At 45.7% G+C, this 20,228-nt stretch overlaps 1 protein-coding gene across 2 annotated transcripts in view; it reads left to right on the top strand.

Annotated features, from left to right (window-relative positions):
• PPP2R3B (protein phosphatase 2 regulatory subunit B''beta) overlaps positions 1-20,228 on the top strand; it is an 877,473-nt gene that overhangs the window by 403,081 nt on the left and 454,164 nt on the right. The window lies entirely within an intron of this gene.

Below are 20,228 nucleotides of genomic sequence, written 5' to 3'. Positions count from 1 at the left end.
CATGCTTAATCATCGTGGTGGGTGCTTTACTATCTATTTGTTAATGCATTTTGTGCTGAATTTCGAATCATTTAAATTTTGTCATTGTTTCTTTTCACTCTGTATCCATTAAATTATTGTTGCTATATAAGACGCCTACTGTAATACTTAGAATGCTTTGACGTGCCCCAAAATGAGGGGGAGAGGAAATCAAACAGTGACGATAACAAATCATTCAGGACTCTTGGAACGTTCATTGACGTACAAGTGCTGTTAAGGGGTGAAGGGAGAAATTCAAGAATGCTAGGGTGCATAACATCTCAAATATTTATTTTTTTATTGTTACACTGCTTGGCCTAATAACCCTGAGACGTTGCATTGCAGGGATCAAACCCTATTACTCTTGACTCTCAGAACTTTACCAAATGTCAACATAGGCACGACATCTGATTGCACACGCGATTTGGCGCTATAATTGAAAATACTGGAACTACTCTAGACTCTCAGTACTTTTACAAATGCCAACAAAGGCACGACACTTGGTTGCACATACGATTTGGCGCTAATATTGAAAATATTGGAATTGTACCTGTACTTATTCCCCAGCGTGGTTTCACATTATATTAAACCGCATGGGGGTCACCTTTATTTACATCTGACTCTGGTCCTGAGGAAGGAGTTAGATACACCAATCAATGCCGAAACGTAGGATACACCTGCTTCTGGAATACTCTACCAAGCGGGTGACAGATGGCTGTGTTCAAACTCATGCAACCACTCTACGTAGACCCCGAGTAGATTTTTTGATTATCAAGAATAACCTTGAACATTTCTTGAGTCTGAATAATTTATGCCACCTGGCAATAAATGTAACCATTGGGTTGGATTGCTTGCATTTTCAGATACGTACCTGTTATGAATGGCTAAATAGCAGTTCAACTGTAATAAACAAATGTATGCATGGTAAATTATTTCATGCTAATATCTTAAAAAATCTTAAAATGTCTGTTTTTTGGCTTTCGTTTAAGCACGTTGAGTCTGTTGAATTAATAGCTTGGGAATATTATTCCTTCACAAAAAAGTTTTTTCTTTTTGTGGATTTGTCGAATTGTTTATAATAAATTGTCATACAGATTTTGTTTAGAACATCAAGCTGTACGTGTTTCTTAATATAGTATTTCGTACAAAACAATGTATGGTTTCTTTGACACATAGAGTGCTCGATTGATCAACACATGAGACGGGCCCCCGCCAGTATATGTGACTAAGGGTTCATGTTCTAGCAATTAAGACTAGAATTCATACCACACACTGTCACGATCATTCGCATTTCCCATAGTAGTATACCTGACTCCAACATGGTGGCTCTCGCTGACATGCCTGACTCCAACATGGCGGCTCTCACGGACCGCTGCAGTGTGTGCAGCAGTCTAGTCATCGCGCCCCAGAATGCTTTGCAACTTTTCCGGAACGAGACGCCGACGGCTTATCAACCTGCAGATCCCAGACAAGGACGTGTTGCTACTCTCCAAGGAGCTGGCGAACGCTACGTGAGTCCGTGTTAGGGAATCCCTTACTCTCTCTGCTCAGGCTTGCCTTTTTGCTGATTTCAATCTGTTGTGACTTTGTTCTTTAGATCCTAACTGAACTTTGTTTTTGTTGACGTGTGTTATTTTAGGACGTCTCGATGCCTCTCAGTTTCAGTGTTTTGCTGAGGTTGTTTAAGCAACTCGCTTTGGAGGACTTTGTTTTCTGCATCCGCCTTCGACCAGTGCGGGTTACTAGGGTTTCTTTTGGTAGGCATTCGTTTAGTTTGGAGCATTGAATGTTTATGGTTTCTCTTCATTGTGGATTCATAGTTTACAATTGTCATTATACAGACCCAACACCCTTTGCTCTTACTCCTTCTGGACATCTGTTATCTCTCAATATAGAGAGGGTCTCTGGGTAAGATTGTCTTCTTCTCTCCTCCTTGAGTTTAGGTTGTTCCCAGTTACACCTCTTTGTATGTTTACCATCTATGTTCTGTGCTCTGCCTTGTCCAGTGTACCCAGTCCTTTAGCTCATCCTTGGTCTTCGGTTATCCTCATTCCAAAACCGAGTAACCATCAGATCCTTTGGTAAGATTGCTGCTTCCAGAGTTGTCTTTCCCATTACAAGGCAAACTCAAAAGACTAATCACTCTGTTTCCCTATCTCTCTTTAGCCAGCCTGGCACTTCTGCTCTGGACCCAATCCTCTAAAGACACAACCAGTCATCACCAAACTCCCGGGATAGCGTAATCTACATCCACGGGACTTCTCAAGGAGTCTACGTTCACTAGCAGCTCCGCAGGGTTTTATTCCCCTAGAGGGTTTCCCTGGGAACCCTCCTGTGCCCTGGCCTTTGTGCCGGTTCACTGGGTGTTTCTCGGGGGAAACTCCAATTATCATCCGAAGACAGAAGCAGACATCAATCCTCTCCTGGGTATTCTTTTTCTACATCATCCTCAACAATCCTTGCGTCTACCCCCAGGTGAGAGTACTTTGTTTCTATGTTTTCCTTACACGGGGCATCTTTGAGTGTAAAACAGTGAAGTATTGTATTCAGTCCTAACACACACCTACTTAGGAGAGTGTTTGGAGGGGTTTGCCTTCGTAGAGAGACAGGTTGCAGTTAATTGGTTTGACTGGTATACCTTGAATCCTTTTCCTGTTGGGGGATACACCTGTATCTACTGGCCTAATAATAATCCTTTCACCATACAAAACAATTTATAAACAAATTCAAGAAATGCAATAATTAAAATTGAGAATTATTTCCCCTAAACAAACACAATACAATTTCCCACTAATCATTATAGAAATTAATAGAACATTTTACATAATTTTTAAACGAGGCCTGAAGCGTCAAGCATAACATAATGATAATGAAGTGTTATTTATATAGCGACTTTATCCAAAGTGCTTTACAGAGAACATATTTGCATACAATATCACCCAACCAAAATTGGTACTCATTTATCGACCTCGGAAGGATGAAAGGCTAGTTGGCCTTGCCTGGATTCGAACCTGCGACCTGCAGATCACGCTCGGATCGCAGCAGCGAGTATAACAGCAGCAGCTGTAGACAGTCATTGGAAATACATCTCCAATTTGGTGTTCATCACTCAACACTGAAGTCTCGTAGTTGATACAATTATGAAACCAGCATTGGCAAAACCAACAGGTTTGGCTTGTGTATAGTATTAGGCATTTGCCAGGCACTGCTATTATATGTCACGTACTAGAACCATGTTGTTGCTAATACCACTACAGTAGTGCCTGGCAAAACACTTTCCCTTGCCAACACAAAAGCTGTTGTGGCAGTAATTGCTATTTATTTCCCCGATCTACATGGCCAAATGCAGATCTTATGTTTTTTCAGTATCCCCAGCTATATTTGTATTGTAACTTTATACAAGAGAAAAATAGTTGAATCGATTAATTGGATGAAGTACACACGCCCAAACTGTTGGCTTTGCAAATGCTTGTTTTTAACAGGAGTTAAGTGAAACGCATGGATAGTGCTTATAAATTGAAATGCTCAAGGCAGACCTGGTTAAATCATTTTTATTTGACAAGTAGCTGGTTTACAGCTCCACCTAAATCATTAACTCTCAGAAGACTGCTTTGGAAAAAAACTGGTAGGCGCTTTCAGTGCAAAGTTTGATGGTAAGGCTTGATTAAAGCAACCTCAAAGAGTTCCCATATAGAGGTGTTTTGGTCGGAGATGGGCAGGACCTGGGTGGGGGTATTAGCATGGCCATGGGCAGTCAATTTGTGGGTAAATCACTAAATAGCACCTGCAAGTTGTGTGTTCCTCCTCATATGCCATTTGTCCCTATCTATACTCTAATGCAATAGTTTCGGCTTGCGGCACCTAATTGTACAAAGTAAACACAGGGCAGAAATGGCTCACTATTTAATCATAGTGCATACCAGCTGAAAGAGAAACGTCCACCAGGCCAGACATAAACGGCTTTAAGAGAGAGGGACATGATAGGCAAACAATGACTTCTTAGATGTGGCATTACCTAATGGAATTGAAATAGAATACTGGCACTAGTGGCCCCAATTTCAGCAATGTAAAATCAAGTTGTCAAAAATAAGTTTTTAACGAATGTAAGTGTAGAGCAGAAGAAGTTCACATTTACTAACCTAAAAACGCATGTAGTTATTTTACTCAAGCTATATCCAGACGGTTTTAACATGCCAACATATATGATGTGTCTGGACTCCATTTTCCTTATCTGAGGCACAAGGTTTCCACCTCTAATGGCTTTGGGAATGTGCTCAATACCCAATGCACACGTTTGTGTTGCACCACTGTTGTGAATTTGGAAAAATAAGATGCCAATCTGAAGTTGGTGCCCAGGTTCTTTATTGCTCCGTTAGGCTGGAATACACACAATTTTAAATGTCCCCATGTGGATTAATATAGAATAGGTTATGTAGGAAGGTGACAGCACAGACGACAAAATGTGCAGTAAAGGTCATATTATTGTCGATGGTGGTTCTTGCTGTGGTTGTTATAAATGAATGGGCGTTTGACATAGCAGGACTACACGCTTTACAACTGCTGCATTTGAAGAAAGACATTGGACTATAGAGGTGACAACCATTTTGTTAATAGACTGGTGGCGAGCAAGTCTCTGAGGGAAAAAAGGGAATGTGCAATGTGCTTGGGAAGCAGGGCTCAAGTCGTGGGTGGACAGAGTCCCCCGACTTTTTTCAGAGGGCACCTTGATATGTTAATTTCTGGTGTCGCCGCATTCAATTAGTATGTTAATGAGTCCCCCGACTTTTTTTTTTCTTTTTTAGGACTTGACCCCTGCTGGGAAGTAGCCATAGCTTGTTGAAGAATAGGCCAATGTGTGTGACCTGGAGTACTCATGTACTGAAGGAAGTAATACGTGTAATGGGTTCATCAGTACTTATGGTTGAGTGTGGAAGCGGTGCTCTGTGGGTGAGGAGACTGATTCTAGGTTGCATGCAAGTCTTGTTGATTATACAGCGTTAATCACTCTCCATGTGTAACCCCCAAGTTTGGACTGACACGCAATCAGTTTCGGCAACTCACTAATTCTGGAGTAGTGCAATTTATCTTCACCCTTAAACACTTCTATACTGAATGCTCCACTTCAGTGATTTCGGGGGGAACGCTTATTGTGAAGGCAAAGTTGAAGCGATTGTTATTCAGGACATGCACATATGCCAACAATCCCACAGTGGGGCCTTTCCATAGAATAAACGGTTAATTGATGTATTTTAACATTGCTTGTTGTCTGTGTGCCATGCCCTGGACTCGCCCCACCATCTCATTAGCAGGTTGCCAAAGATGGAAACAAAGGGGCCCATGGCAGTTCCTTGTGTTGTAGATAGGAAGCGATATCAAACGGGAAATCATTGTAGGTGAAACAGAAGGGGAGTATGTTAAGTAACATCTCCGAGTGTCCAAGAAAGCTCACAAATCTGGACTCAAGGTAGCGTATGCAGGGTCAATGTTGGTGTACACAAACACTTCAGCAGAACATAGTTATTCTGGATTCTGGTAATGCGGTCTGTAGCGCTTCTGTTGTATGAGGTGAGACCTAATACAAATAGCTGAAGATGGTAATCAATATATTTCAATGTATTTTACGGAAGAGAGAGAGAGTTAATTGATTACACATTAGTGCTGACTGGTGGATTGTACAGGCCTTTGTAAGTTTATCATTGGAGGCATTGGACTGAGATACTTAGGGAAATTCCACATGTCACTCTCAAGCAGTTTTCTGCCGAGCCACTAAACAAGGTGTTTGTCTTATTCAGTTTTGTAATCCAATGTTCTACTATATTAGGCATTTGGCAAACACATGTATTCACCACTTGGTCATTTTGGCGCAATCGAAAACCTAACTAAAAGGTTGGTTTTGCACATCATCCATGGTTCTGGAAGCCTGCGGGAAGTGCATTAGAATTCATGTTTGAAAAGAAGGGTCTTGAAGGTCATTCCAGATCTTAGTAGTATCCCATACAGCAAATGAGAGGCTGCCAACTCTTTCTTTTCTATACCCTGGGATGGTAAGCAGACCAGTTGGTTGTGGGTGAAGTGACAGATGGGGTGGTACCGGTGGATCCTTTGGGGAAGGAAAATATGTTTATGACCATGCATCACTTTGTGAATTAGACACACGTATTTAAAATGAACTTGCTGAAATGCGGTCAAGTTTGCAGAGTCTAAGAAGCAATCTTGCAACTGCATTTTGGAACCCAGAAAAGTTATACTTTCAGCAAAATGGTCTTGCAAATGCTAGCTGTGGGCCAATATGCTCACATTGGGAGCAGCATGATGCTGTGCAGTATGAGTTCGATCCCCAGTCTGTTACTTAGAAGCGGGAGGCGCTTTATTCACAATAAATAGGTTTAGCAGAAAGATCCAGGTATGTGCTTTGGGAAATCAGAGGGTGTCTCACCCATTGGTCCCCGGGGGTCTATCTCTCGGGTGGCCAGGGCACGGCCACCGCCTTTGGATCCAGACCAGGGGGGTGTACCAGTGCGGGAGGATCACCTGTGTGAGGGCTCTTCAGAGGAGTGGGGGGGGGGGGTGAGGCAGCCGATGGGCCGATGAAGAGGATGACTGAGAGAGACTAACACTCTCACATCGTACTGGACATGTCCTGTTAAACAGGTCAGGCCAAGTGAAGTACTTTACATTAAGTGCATACACCTGATACCAGTTAGCTCTCCTCACACAAATAAAAGGCGACACCTGAAGACCCACTCTGAGCAAGGCGAAAACGAGCAGAACATCCAGGATGAGGGTACACCTGCTGGAGCAGAGCTATGGACCAAGGGACGAGAGCAGCAAGCTGAAAACCCCAAGGTTTACCTATTGGAGGTCGTTGCCTCCGATAGACCGCAACAGATGCATGGAGAAGGCCAGATCCCATAAGTGAAGATTGCATTGTGTTTCAAGGATGCCAGCGACCCCCCCCTCAACCCCCACCCCCCCGGGTGAACGGCTGAGTTGGGGATGCGAGGCCAAGCCTTTGGTACTAACCTTGACTCGTGAATTGAAAATAGCAAAACAACAAAGAAGCGCGCACAGCCAGTGTGTTGTCAAGCTTCCTGAGAGACCGGTGTGTGTTAAAGCAAAGGATGTAGCAACCGTATATCACAAGTTAAGGCGGCACACGTGTGGATGAGACAGGAAGAAATGCAGACCAGTGAATGAACTTTGAAGTGAAAAGCAGCTGTGAGATCAGCGGTATTAAGTGGCAAAAGGAAGCAGCCCATTCGAAAGTCTCTGTGAAAGGTACATTGTTTGAAGATATAAGGCAAACAGGCAGCAAAAGGTCCTGCAGCGGTCTGGTAATAGCACCATGCATATTTGAAAGTCTCAAAAGGGGTCTGAGCCCGTTTGAGGGAGACCCGAAGTCCAGTAAACTTGGCGAAGGGAGCCCCTTGCAAGTTTGTGTTGAACGGTGATGTGAGAGATCTGACCTTTGTGAACTGTGTGCTATAAGGTCTGAGCCCGGCAGTGGTGGACCTTTGTGAACTTTATTTTGGAAAGTCAAGAAAAAGACTTTAACATGGAAGGCCAGACGGGCCTCAATCCACAGCTTAGAACTGCTTAGAGTGTTAGAAACTGAGCCAGAGTGTGTCTTCCTGCCTACAGGGACAGCCTTACTCCATGAGGTGTAATGTGAGGAGGAGAGGTGGTTCGACTACCTTTATTCTTTTGAACACTGATTTTTCCTTTTGCATACATTTCTCCTTTTTACACTTTTTGCATAAGAGATAGGGCAGGCATTAGGTTTTGTTAGCATAGGCCATTTTGATTTGACTGTTTAGTTTATCGTTTGGTGGTCAAGACTACTCCCATCTCAATTATAGGGCAAATTAGGAGTGTCTCTGACCCCATTATTTTCAATAAAGGTTTTACAAATTGTATCCATTGTGTCAGTGTCATACTTGTGATACCTTGCCTTCCCTACAATGCTGTTACCATTAGCCAGCCCAGCTGAAATAAAAGCATTGACAGCCATAACTGTTTCAAATCTTTAAGTGTGAAAGCAGTTGCACTGCCGTAGGACACATCCCCATTGCAAGCGCTTTTAACATATGCTGCCATGGCCTTTGGGCATTTCCCAGTTGGCTAGTCTGAGCACAAATCATGTTTTCAGTCCACTCCGCCCGCCCTGCACAGATTTTCAAAGCAAGCTGTGCCCCCGCTGTTTATATTTAATACCTGCACATGAAAGCAGAGTTGTGTGGGACAGTGCAACCACCGCGTTCAAGGGGGAAAGCGAGAAACCGTTTCAGTGGCAGCAGGGCCCGCAACAAATGCCCTGTTGTGTCCATCATCACCAAAGCGAAACAGGAATGTTGTGTTGGAAATCCTTGTAAACAAGCTCAATGATTAGTTGGTGAGGGAGGATAGCTCAGGGCAACGCGTTTGTCTTGTAGGCAAGACAACGCAGCACAACACAGGTTCGAATCCTGATCCCGCACTTGTTATAAAAGAACAATTACCCCCAGTTCGCTAGCATAAGCCATAAAAGATTTATGTCTACAGAATCAAAGGCCTGCTCATGGTCCACGAATGCCATGTATGATTTGCCTTTCCCCATAATTGAACGCATCTTCTAGGAGTTTAAAAGAAATGTGTTCAAAGTGGTGCATATGCCCCAGGCGAATTCTGACTGGAAGAAGTCGTAACACCCAGCAGTGGTTGTCCAATCCGTCAATCTTGCCAAAGGCGAGGTGGGAAATATCTTTCCTATTACGAAGGGCGGTTATTTTTTGGTTCTTCTTGAAGATTAGGATCACAATCAAGGTCTTCCATGAGGGAGATATAGAACTCACTCTCACAATCTCTTCAAATAGATTCATTAAGAATTCAACCTATTCATTGGCCTCATATTGTAACATTATATTTGTTATCCCGTCAGGGCCTGGGGACCTTGAGTTACTAGCCCACTTATTAGCTTGCGCAAGGCTTCTCTATCAAACCTGATGTGCCAGTACCCTGAAGCCCTGTCTTCTGGCCCATTGTCTCTTGCGTCTGGAACAAGGTTGAAAAAGAACTATCCCACCGCTCCTCCAAAACGGGATTCACAAGGAGAGCTTCTTTTCACGTACACGTAGAGTTAAATAATTGCCAAATTTCGGCCAGATTTTTGCTGCATATTTTTATCAACCTAGTGTTTGTGTCATTTAACATAACCGCTCACTTATTGAGGCAGTTTCTGTATTTTTGTTGCCTCCTTTTTATTAGTATGGACAAATTTACAGCAATCTATTTATTTAATTTTTTTTATTTTAATATTTTAAATCGCCCCAAAGCCACCTTTTTTCATTTGCAACCTCAGAGTTGTAACTGTGTTTGTGGGAGAATTCTTTACGGATCCCCCTCCTTGCTTTAACTACAAAATATGTTAATAGTAACAGGAAATCAATAAAAGGAACAATGTTATCATTTTGCTGGCTTTGGCACTTACTCGCTGCTTCAATATATTCTGGGCTGACATTCGTGCACAATGTCACCCATGAGAGAGATCAAGTTCTACTCTGTAAACCAATCTCTGGAGAGGTTTGTTTAGTGGCCATGTTATTTGCAGAATGTTGTGATCACTAGTGAGTGAGTGCTGAATCTCAAATCTAGTCATTTTGGGCAAAAGGTTGCCACTAACATAGATGTAATGTATAACAGCACACTTGTTGCCAGATTTCCATGTCACATGCCCTGGGATGTTGCCCTCTATTGGGCCATTTAACATGTGCAAGTCCATGTTTGAAACCTCTTACAGCCCGAGTAGGTTTCTCCTATCCAAAACATTTTGCCAGGTATCCCCCCACCCCCCCCTCTTTACCTTAGTTGTACCGTCTAGTCCAGGCGTATTTAGGTAATCGCATATTATATAAAAGTAGTGCAGAGGCTCACAACTTTCGTTCAGTGTGTCGATAAGAGTCCATAAAGTCCTGATCATTGACCCACTTTGTTTTACCAATCTGTTACAAATTAACAATATTTGGATGAATTGGTTAGGGCACTATTACCTCGAGGTCTGTACCGCTTTTCACAGCTATCATAAGGGCAGAGGAAGGTCTCCCCCTCAGGCCCTTGGTAGCATTATTAAAAAAGACTGAATATCCATCCAGTTTTGAGGGAGCCATGAGCCATGTCTCATGCAAACAAAGGAGCTCAAATGATTTAAACTGGAGCTCTCCCTTCGCAAAGAGGTGTCGCAAACATCTACAGTTCCATGATGCCATCTTGCCTCCTCCTTGGTCTGTGGAGACCTCCAGTTAATCCTCGCTCCGGTTGCAGACCAGGGCCTCAAATAACCATGACCAAGATTCTCTTTGGTCAGACCTGCAAGGCTCTTAATCATTGTACTCAACTATTCTCCCCGAACCATTTTTCTCTCCAACAGTTATTTTATAAGATAAATGTTTCATAATAAGATAATCAACCTAGAGACCCTGTTTAATTTTTCTGTCATCCCCATGTTCTCTTTGGTCCATTCGCAGTGCTTCTAGTTCCACTTCACTTGAGTGCGAGAGCCTAACATTCCTATACCGGCATTCCTTTAGACCATTATGCACGTAGTCTTCTCCCATTCAATTTCCTACGTACCTCCCTTAAGTCGAAGCCCAGTGGAAGCAACCCTGCAGCTTCCTCCATGAGCAGCGTCTTAACTAGGATGGAGGACAAGTGCAAAATTACGCTATCTAAACAATCTTTTTTTTCCACTTTGTATTTATTAAGCTTTTCAAATATCAATATTCACATCAGTAAACATCTGACGGACATCGAAGAACATTCCCAACAGATAGAACACTTTATGCCCCTTTCCCCCCTCGCCCCGCCCAGCCATCCCAGTTCCTCCTCCCCCCCAAACAAAGAGCCACACAGGATTCAACAAGTAAATAAACAGAAAACGTGCACAAGCCTTAGAGCAAAGGCATTGAACCGGGTAAGACTTTTCTGCAACCCATCTCTAGCGGCAAGGTCCCAGGAAAACACAAAAATTCAGTAGACATATTTAGATACTAGCCACCCCCTCCCATCCTCGAGCCCCATTCGGAGCCCGAGAATTTAAGAGATTCAAGGCTTCACAGTCTGCATTTAACAGCCCAATCGTCCATTCCTGTAAGAAAGAAGACATGCTATCATTGGCTATAGCCGCAAGTTTCTCAAAAGTAAAAATTGGCAGGAGTTTATTAAACCATTCTGCTTTCGTTGAGGCCTTTTCCATTTCTGGGCAAGGGCCATTCTCCCAGCTCTCAACATAGCTCCCGTCACCCTAAAGAAAGGCAACTCCTCACCCTCAGGCTTGGGAGTACCCAGAAGGATCTCCATGGGGTGAAGGGAAGGGCACGTTCCCAGGATACCAACGCAGCTTACTCCAGCTAAGCAACTCCGCCCAATAGACCTGAATAACCGGACACTCCCACCACATGTGGAACCATGTTCCTCTGCTAGCACAAGCCCTGGGACACATAGGGGACACACTAGGAAACATTGTGGACAAAGTGACAGGGGGGTCGGTGCCAAGAATGGAGAATCTTAAAATTATGCTCCATGGCAGCGGTATACAGCTTCCCCCTGAAAGTTGCCTAAAAACACACTCCCATGCGTGATCATCAAGGGCCACACCCATCCTCTCCTCCCATGCATGTTTAAACGCTTGCCTGCCCTCTAGATTAGCTGAAACCAGCACGGTGTAAATTTTGGAGAGACCCCCCTTCCTGGACTTGGCCTCCACAAAAACTTTTTCAATGGGAGTCAGAGGACGGGAGAGGGGAGCCACCCAATCCACCTGGGTAAGAATGCCCCTTAGCCGCAGATAGTCAAAGATAGAAATCGGCTTCTCCGGCAGCACTTCCGATAACTGGGCTAAGTCAATAAAACCACCCTGGTTGAACAGCTGTGCAGCCCTCTCCATCCCCTGGTCCGACCACGACTGCGTCTCATGAAATCCTCTGTTCCCCAAATTGAGCGGGGGCCCCACAAGGACGCCAGGGGGGAGGGCCATGAAGAGAGTAGCTTGTTGTCCCTATTTGGCTTCCATAATGCCCAAAGAACCGAAAGAATTGGATGGGATTTAGCAACCGCTGGTAAGGAGCGTGGAGGGGCCCAGAGTAAATCCCTGACCTTATATGGATGGACCTGTACATCCTCAATGTATGTCCAGTGCGTCCTAAGGTCATCCCTTAGATGCTCCAGCATCACCCACAGCTGAGCTGCGTTGTAATACAGTTTAAAGTCCGGTAGGCCAAACCCTCCGAGCGCTTTTGGAAGGGACAAGGTATCGAATTTCACTCTGGCCCTCTTATCACCCCACATCCCTACGTATATTGGTACCCAGATACCTAGTACTAACACTCTCTACCCTCATCCCTAGTACTTCTGTTCTGCCACTAATCCCTTGGTCCAGCCTACCCATAGGCATAATGCAAGATTTGGATACATTAATTTTAAGCCCAGAGAACGCCCCAAAACAAATAATTAAATCTAACAACCGTGGGAGGGAGTCGCAAATCCCAGACAGATGCACTAAAATATCGTCCGCGAAGAGAGACAATTTAAATTTTCAAACCCCACACCGTACACCCATAACCCCTCCGTCGTTTCTAATCGCGATGGCAAAAGGATCCATTGCTAGAGCATACAAAAGGGGGGAAAGATGGCATCCCTGGCGAGTTCCTCTAGAAAGCGAAAAGCCCGGAGAAGTACAACCGTTAACTAGTACCCGCGTGGAAGGACCATTATACAGGGCTGAAACCCACCCACAAAATCTGTCACCAAAACCCATTTTACGGAGCACTTTCCCCAAATATGGCCACTCTATGCGGTCAAAGGCTTTTCAGAGTCCAGCGAGAGGAGATAAGCCTCTGACTCCCGCTTGGACACCTCATACATAAGGCCCAACGTTTTCCTAATATTGACCGAGCCCTAACGTCCGGGGACAAAACCTACTTGGTCTCCGTGGACCAAAGAAGGCAGGAATTTAGACAGCCTATTTGCTAGGCGTTTAGCTAACATTTTAACCTCAATATTAAGAAGGGAAATGGGCCTGTAGGACTGACAAAGCGAAGGGTCCTTCCCTTCCTTCGGGATAACCACAATGAAAGCCGACATCATGGAAGGGGGAAGGCAACCAGTGTCCAATGCGCTATTATACACCTTAGCTAAAAAAAGGAGCCAATGTGGATCGGAATGTTTTGAAGAACCGGACAGTAAACCCATCATCCCCTGGAGCTGTACCACTCTTCAAAGAAGAAATAGCCATCAGTCACTTCCTGGGGTGAAATGGGAAGCTCCAAAGAGGCAGAACTCTCTCGTTCGAGACAAGGGATTGGGAGAGAATCAAAGAACCGGTCCACTTCATATCCATCCCCAGTGTATTCAGAGGTATAAAGTTTTTCGTAATATTGTTTAAACTGTTCCACTATTTGGTTGTCACCTAGCAGTTTTTCGCCCGCCTGACCAGAAATAAAATTAACTTGCCTACTTTTACGAAGTTCCCTCAGCCTCCAGGCCAGAATCCTGTCTGCTTTCTCCCTTTCTCCATATAGCGCTGCTTTAGAAACGCAAGCTTTTTCTCAGCCAGACCAACAAGGAGGGTGGACAACTTCGCCCTAAGATTTTGGAGTTTCTCGCGCTTATCTGGGCCCAATTTACCCCCCGGCTGGATAGCAAAAGTCTGCTCCCTCAACTTGAGCTCCTCTCTAGACCTGTCCTTCTTTCTCCTAGCTCCCATCATCATTAGGATACCTCTGACTGTGGCCTTAAAGGCGTCCCACACACCTCTAATTTCCACTTCAGTGTCATTTAAAAGAAAAAATTCAGTGATAGAGGCTAAAAAGGACTGCCTCAGTTCCCTATCCATTAGCAGGGTGTCGTTACATATCCACCGTGATTTGCTCTGGGCCACCGGGGAGACACCCAAGTTAACTCAAACTAGGTCGTGGTCAGACCATGGGATAGTCTCAACACCGAAATCAGAAATGCATTCACGGATCGAGGAGTCAACAAACACATAGTCAATCCTAGAAAAAGATAGGTGCACTGTGGAATAATAAGTATAGAGAGGATCTCGACTGCCACCAGCAGGATGCGCATCAACTAAGCCCAGTTCCTCATCTACACGACGGAAGGAGTCCGCCAACTTCATCTGGGACCTAAGATTGGGGCATGGCTTGGAGGATTTCCTGTCTCTATCTGGGCACAGAACCATGTTAAAATCTCCCCCGACTATTAACGCCCCTTCTGCGAATTCTCTTATTTCCCCCCCCCATCCCCTGCCAAAAAACATCCTGCCCTTCATTCGGGGCATACGCTCCCACAAAAGTGAAAAGACGACTCTTCACCTCTCCCTTAACCATAATATAGCGCCCTTCCGGATCAGCTCTATGGGCTCTGGGAGAGAAGTGCGCATTCGGAGAAACCAAGAGCACAACCCCTCGACACCTTGCCCCATATGAGGACCGGAACATTTTCTGGATAGCTTTGGATTTGAAAGTAGGTTCCTTCCCCTTAACCCAATGGGACTCCTGCACAAAGAGAAAATTAAGTTTAGCCTCACAAACTCCCTCAACACCAAAGACCTCTTAGTCGGAGAATTCAAGCCCCGCCCATTCAGGGACCCCACCGACAAAGGCTGGACAGAGTCACCCATTGGAAAAGCCAAATAACTCATTTGCCTCCTGTTGGAGACCTTCGTGCGAACCCTGCCCCAAGTCCTCAGTGCACACAAGAAAACCGTAAATAAACATGTTGAATCCTACAATCATGGTAGCTCCAAACCACCCCCTTCTCCCCCAGACCCAACTCCCTACCCCCCTCCCAACATTTTAGCACCTGAAAGGACTGCGACATCAGACTGCCGAGCCCGCAGACCACCATGGATCGCCTCCACCATGGATCGCCTCCACCTGGGCGAGAAACCCCTCTGAACAACACAACATTCTGAGCCCATCCGCTGCAAACGAATAGCAAGAATTCAATCAAACATTCAATCAAAAAATAGAATCCAAAATTCCAGCCTGGCCCAACAGCTGTTAACTCGTTCTAAGGACATTTCAGCAGACAATAAGAACTCTCCTTCCCATTTAAACCGTTGGCTGCTCCGGAGAGGGTGGCGTTATCTTTCTGTGCTTCCTATGTCCTCGGATGCGTCACCGCCCCAAAAACTCTGAGGATTCTTTTTGGCAACCTTTGTCAGACCCTTCACCCACTTTAACATGCCCCACGGGAGGGTTCCCAGCAGCTCACTCATCACTTCCCGAATGTCAGCTTCTGACGTGAGTGAGTACTTATCTCCATTGAGTTCAAAAGAGAGCAAGAACGGATGACCCAACCTGTAGCGCACTCCTTTGGCCTGCAGCCATTTAGTCAAAGGCCCACAGAGCCTCCGGCGCGCGAGTGTAAGCGCCGAAAGGTCCTGGTAAATGGAAGTCTTTGCACCGTTCCAGTCAATCGGACCCCTCTTACGAGCCAACTCCAGGATCTTTTTCTCCACAAAATAGTGAAACTTCACCAGGACAGAGCGAGGACCACCCACGCGGCCTCCCGCTCTATGGGCCCTTTTGATGGTGGGGACGTTGGTATTTTCTCCACCAAACAAGGTACTTATGATTTCCTTAACCTTTCTCACAATATCCGCCTGCGTCTCCCCTTCTTGCTCCGGAATACCAAGAAATCTCAGATTGGAGCGTCGCTCCCGATTTTCCAAATCGTCCAGCTTGAGCGTGATCCTTTCCTCTCTTCTCTCCAACTCTGCCAGCCGCATATCAAACTGAGTTTCAAAGAGGTCGGCCGAGGATTGATTAGCCTCAAGGGCCTGGACGCGGTCCTCCACATAATCTACCTTCTTATCAAGGGAGTCCAGCCTTTTACCTATATCCACCCTAAAACCTTGAATCTCCTCAAGCAAGGCTGCCATGCTGCGACTCATAGCCTGGGTTTCTGCTGCCTCAGTTTGATTAGTGTCCTGCATGGTGAGATCTCCCTCAAACTGCCGAGGTGACTGCCGAAACCTCTGCAATCAATGCCTGCACTCCGTTCATCCAAGACCAGGCTCAACCACAAAACTGAGGGCCAAAAACCCCAAGAGGGGGTGAGGAGGAGCCCGCCTTTCCTCTCTCCTTCAGCTCTAAGGTAAAAATTCACACCCCAGGTAAGCCACACCGTGGTCCACTGCCTGGAAAGCGGCCCCCTACCAACTTGCCACAGGAGGTACACAAACACAGTTAAACCACATGAAGGAGGGTGGTTAGGGGAACAATAGGACAATACGGGCCCCCTCTTCCCGTTAAGAGTCCAGGGCGCTGCCCAAGTAGGGCGCCAAAGTTCCAATGAGCACCAAGATGAAAAACCAGGAGTCCGGCAAAGGAAATGTCCAACCAACAAGATCTCTTCACAGCCCCCCAGATAGAGGCACTCCAGCAAGGGAAAGGAGCGGAAGAGTGGGTAAGGATGCAAAAATAGGTCCACAGGACGAGGGGGTCCCAAAGCCCTACAGAGGCATCAGGGGTTGTAATCCCCAGGGAGACCGTCCAAGGCCGACTCCACACAACAGGGACCACAAGCACCACACAGTTCCCTGGGTCAGGAACACCCCAGGAGGCCCCTCCAACACTTACAACCAAGGGCGCGGGAGGAGGGGGGGCCAACCGCAGACACAAAACCTGAACGGCCCCCACCTGCGCTCCCCGTCGGGGTGCCCGGCCCCCTAAAATCAGAGGGCACCTCAAAGATGACCAACAGCGTCTCCCCGGAGCAGCGACCCTCCGGGACAGTGGGGGAGCGTCCTCAGTCTACCGCTCGCCCCACCCTCTCCGGGCTCCTCCTCCACAAGCAACAGGCCCTGGAACACAGACAGGAGATGTATCGGATCCTCATCTCCTTCCGCAAGCGCCACACTTCCCGGACTGCAAGGCCTTTCGGCAGAGAGCCGCTCCTCTTCCTCTAGAACGCTGGGCCTCATACCGACGACTCGGCGTGCCACTGCTCCCCACAGGTCCTCACACTCCAAGCCGCCAGGAGGTCCCCACAAATCGATCTTCGTTGCTACTGGTCTAGCGGCTCTCCGAATACAAATCATGGCTCTCCGAATACAAATCATAGGCTGGAATCTTCAAGTGCACAACGCCGCTGAGCGGGGGGGCATCAGTGCAGGCCGCGCGGCCGTCCGAAAAGCCTCTGCCCCTCCCCCACCGCTAGGCAGCCCAGGGACGTGTGGTTCTTTCAGCGGGGTCGCACAGCAGACTCTGTCCGCCTCCAACCTGGCGGGCTGCAAACTTTGGGTTCCCGGCACTCCCAAGCACCAAGTCTCCGCTCCTCAGGCTCTCAGCGGTGTCAGACGGCACCAGGGGGGGGGCGGTCAGGGATCGGCTCCAACTGAGGTGGGGGGGCCCAGGATCAAGAATAAAATGCCCTGGGAAAGGAGATCGGCTGAGAGACTTCAGCTCATCTCGGCGCCCCTTGCTGGCTCCATTGAAACAATTTTTGTTTGGAAACTCGATGAGGTCCATGTCACTTCTGTTGATCTTAATTTTGGGATATTATGCAGGAGCCGCAACACATTACTCCTATACAAAGAAAGCCATCTGCAATGTTAAATAATCTTTCTAGTCATAAACAATAACTACTAGATCCTTTTTCCGTTTAGCTGACCACCTATATTTGTCAGGCAAAATCTTTTGTGTGTCTATCCGTCGTTATGCTTAGAGTGGGTTTTATCGTTGCCAGTCTTCTTTGTTCCAAGGTTTGGAAGGGTATGTTAGACCAACTCTTGTCGCCCACCCTTGTTTTATTACCCTGTGGTGCCATACTTGGTGCGTTAGTTTTTCGGTCAAATATTTGGTTTGTTGAACTTGAACCTTCTACTTGTGTTCCGCAGGGGCTTGGGAGATATCTAGCTGGATTTAGATGCCTCTCATCTATTCTCAAGGGGGACGTTACATATTCTTCAACCAAATAAACTGATTGGTTCATCCGAAGCTCTGATACTGAGGGGAGTCCTTGTTCAGGAATTCACCGTCAACAGAAGTTATGCCAGCATTCTCTAATAGCTCCACCTCTGTCTTCAAGTCTCAGTGGAATATGGTTCTTCCTTGCATTGGTTACCGTTTCCTTAGGGCTAACTGGGATTTTCAGATTCCTCTTTAGGTTCTTCCTGTTGCCCATGTTTGTTTTTCTTGCCGATTGCTGTGTTTGCTTCAGACCCTGCTTCTTTTTTTTTTTTTTTTTTTTTTTTACTTTTTCCTCACAAAAATTGGATAGTCTGTAGCAATAGATACATTCGTTGAAGATGAACCAACTGCTGTATCATTTATCTCCACAATTGGTTCTCCACCATCAAACATTTTTAGGTTTGCATTGAGCATAGTTTCCAAAGGCACAAATCCTCACAACTCCCCAGAACTCTGGTTGTTAATGGTACCACTTTCTAGTGAGGTTGGATGTGTTTGTGGTGCCTCCTCTGTGCTACCAGGTGGATTCAAAAGCGTGGGAGCTGACAAATAGTGAGCTTTCACGAGCTTGGAGCCCCATAGGGGGGGAACTGAATCTACAGGGATAAGTGACTCTATTGCATGTTCATTCCCAATTAACTCTGTCATAGTTGGTTTATGGCTTTTCTTATTGTAACATTCTTGAATTAAAGGCTTGAGCATGTTTTTCAATGTGTGTAAAAAATGGTCTGAATTCTTGTCCAAATTGCCTTGGATTGATGTAACAAAGCATTCCATGAAAATAAGCTCAGAGTGAAGCATTTCCAACATGGTCATGTGGTCCTTTAAGGTGTCGTTCATGGACTTGTAAAGCTTAATGAATGGAGGCAACAATATATTTAGAGCTGACCTAGTAGCTACATCAATTCAACCCCTTCTTTCTTGCTTATATGGTTGGTCTTTTTGTCTAGCTTGGCCACTTGTCCCATAAGGGATCTTTGCTTGCGAGAAGGCCCCTTCCTTTGAACAGTCCAAAGAAGTTGAACTTCTTCGAGGGGTTCCCACTCTCTTAGAACTAGAAAGCACAGATTCTTCATTTAGCTCCTTGTTCCAATGATTGCCAAGTTGGTTGTTTCGACCTTCAGCAGGTGCAGTTGGTAAACTAAGTCCATTCAGTTTCACTGGTGGAGGTAGATTGAAATAGCTGACTTTATAACTTGTATAGGAGCCTCTAGCAATAATACATGGGGTTCGTCTTGCTCTTTAATAGAGGTTGCACTGCTATTTAGGCTTGTCACCGTACAAACTTTATTCAGAGGGCTCTTCAAAGCACTCTTAGTAGACTCAATTTTTTGTGTAATCCATATGGTTTCATCCTTTAAAGATATTGCTAAGGCGCTACTGTTTAACGTCTGACTTGACTTTGAGTTACCCACACACTGATCATCCTGGACCAATGTTACAGCCCCCCCCATGTGGAAGAATTATGGATGTCTCGTTAGCGCAATTCCCAAGAGAGTCAAAGATGCTGATGGATCGACGTGAAATACTGATTTCAAGTGTTGTGGTGTTTCCAGTATTTCGTGGTTGGATAGTTCACTCTCACCTATTTTGTGGCGTGCAGTATCAAGGTTGGGAGCCTTCAGTGATTATTGCCTATTTTTACCTTCTGCAGTTGTTTTTTTTCCCATCTTATTATAGAAAAAGCGTTTCTTGCTCTAGTCTGCAAATACGCTGGCAGAACCAGAGAAGACCTTTGGTAAAGGCAAGGAGTCTGTGTTTTCGTGAGGCACCAGTAGTTGGACCAGAGTATGCAAAGACCTTTTAACCTGATCCACATTCCTGTCCAAGTCGCACTCGAACACCTTCCAAAGAATATGTTGGGTTGATCAGAGTGTACAACCCTTGCTCACTAGAACCCGAGAACAAGGCAGCCACTAGAATTATGTAGTTTGAATTTGCAGATTAATCTCCACTCAAACACAGGTTGGATAAACTCTTTGGCATCTGTTCTCCCCTCAACAGAGGAAGCGGAGCACCAGCCACTCATGTGTCCAAGACGAGGGTCTGGTCGAGCCCAGGTGAACTGTTTTTGAAACTGAAAAGAATCCCTATACCGTCTGGACTTGCCCACAATGCAGGGAACAATTGCTCCATTTAATCCCTCCATTTTGTTCCCCCTGAGGCGCAGGCTGGAACAAGATGGGATGTGATCAGTGTTTTATCCCAGCACCTGCACAGGTTATTCTATCCAGTCCCGCCACTCCGGTCATACCGGTG

This window comes from Ambystoma mexicanum, chromosome 7p (assembly GCF_040938575.1).
Source record: "Ambystoma mexicanum isolate Mex_15411 chromosome 7p, UKY_AmexF1_1, whole genome shotgun sequence".
Classification (NCBI taxonomy): Eukaryota; Metazoa; Chordata; class Amphibia; order Caudata; family Ambystomatidae; genus Ambystoma; species Ambystoma mexicanum.
Note: the sequence above shows the minus strand (reverse complement) of the source record. Positions and strands in the feature narration are given on the sequence as shown.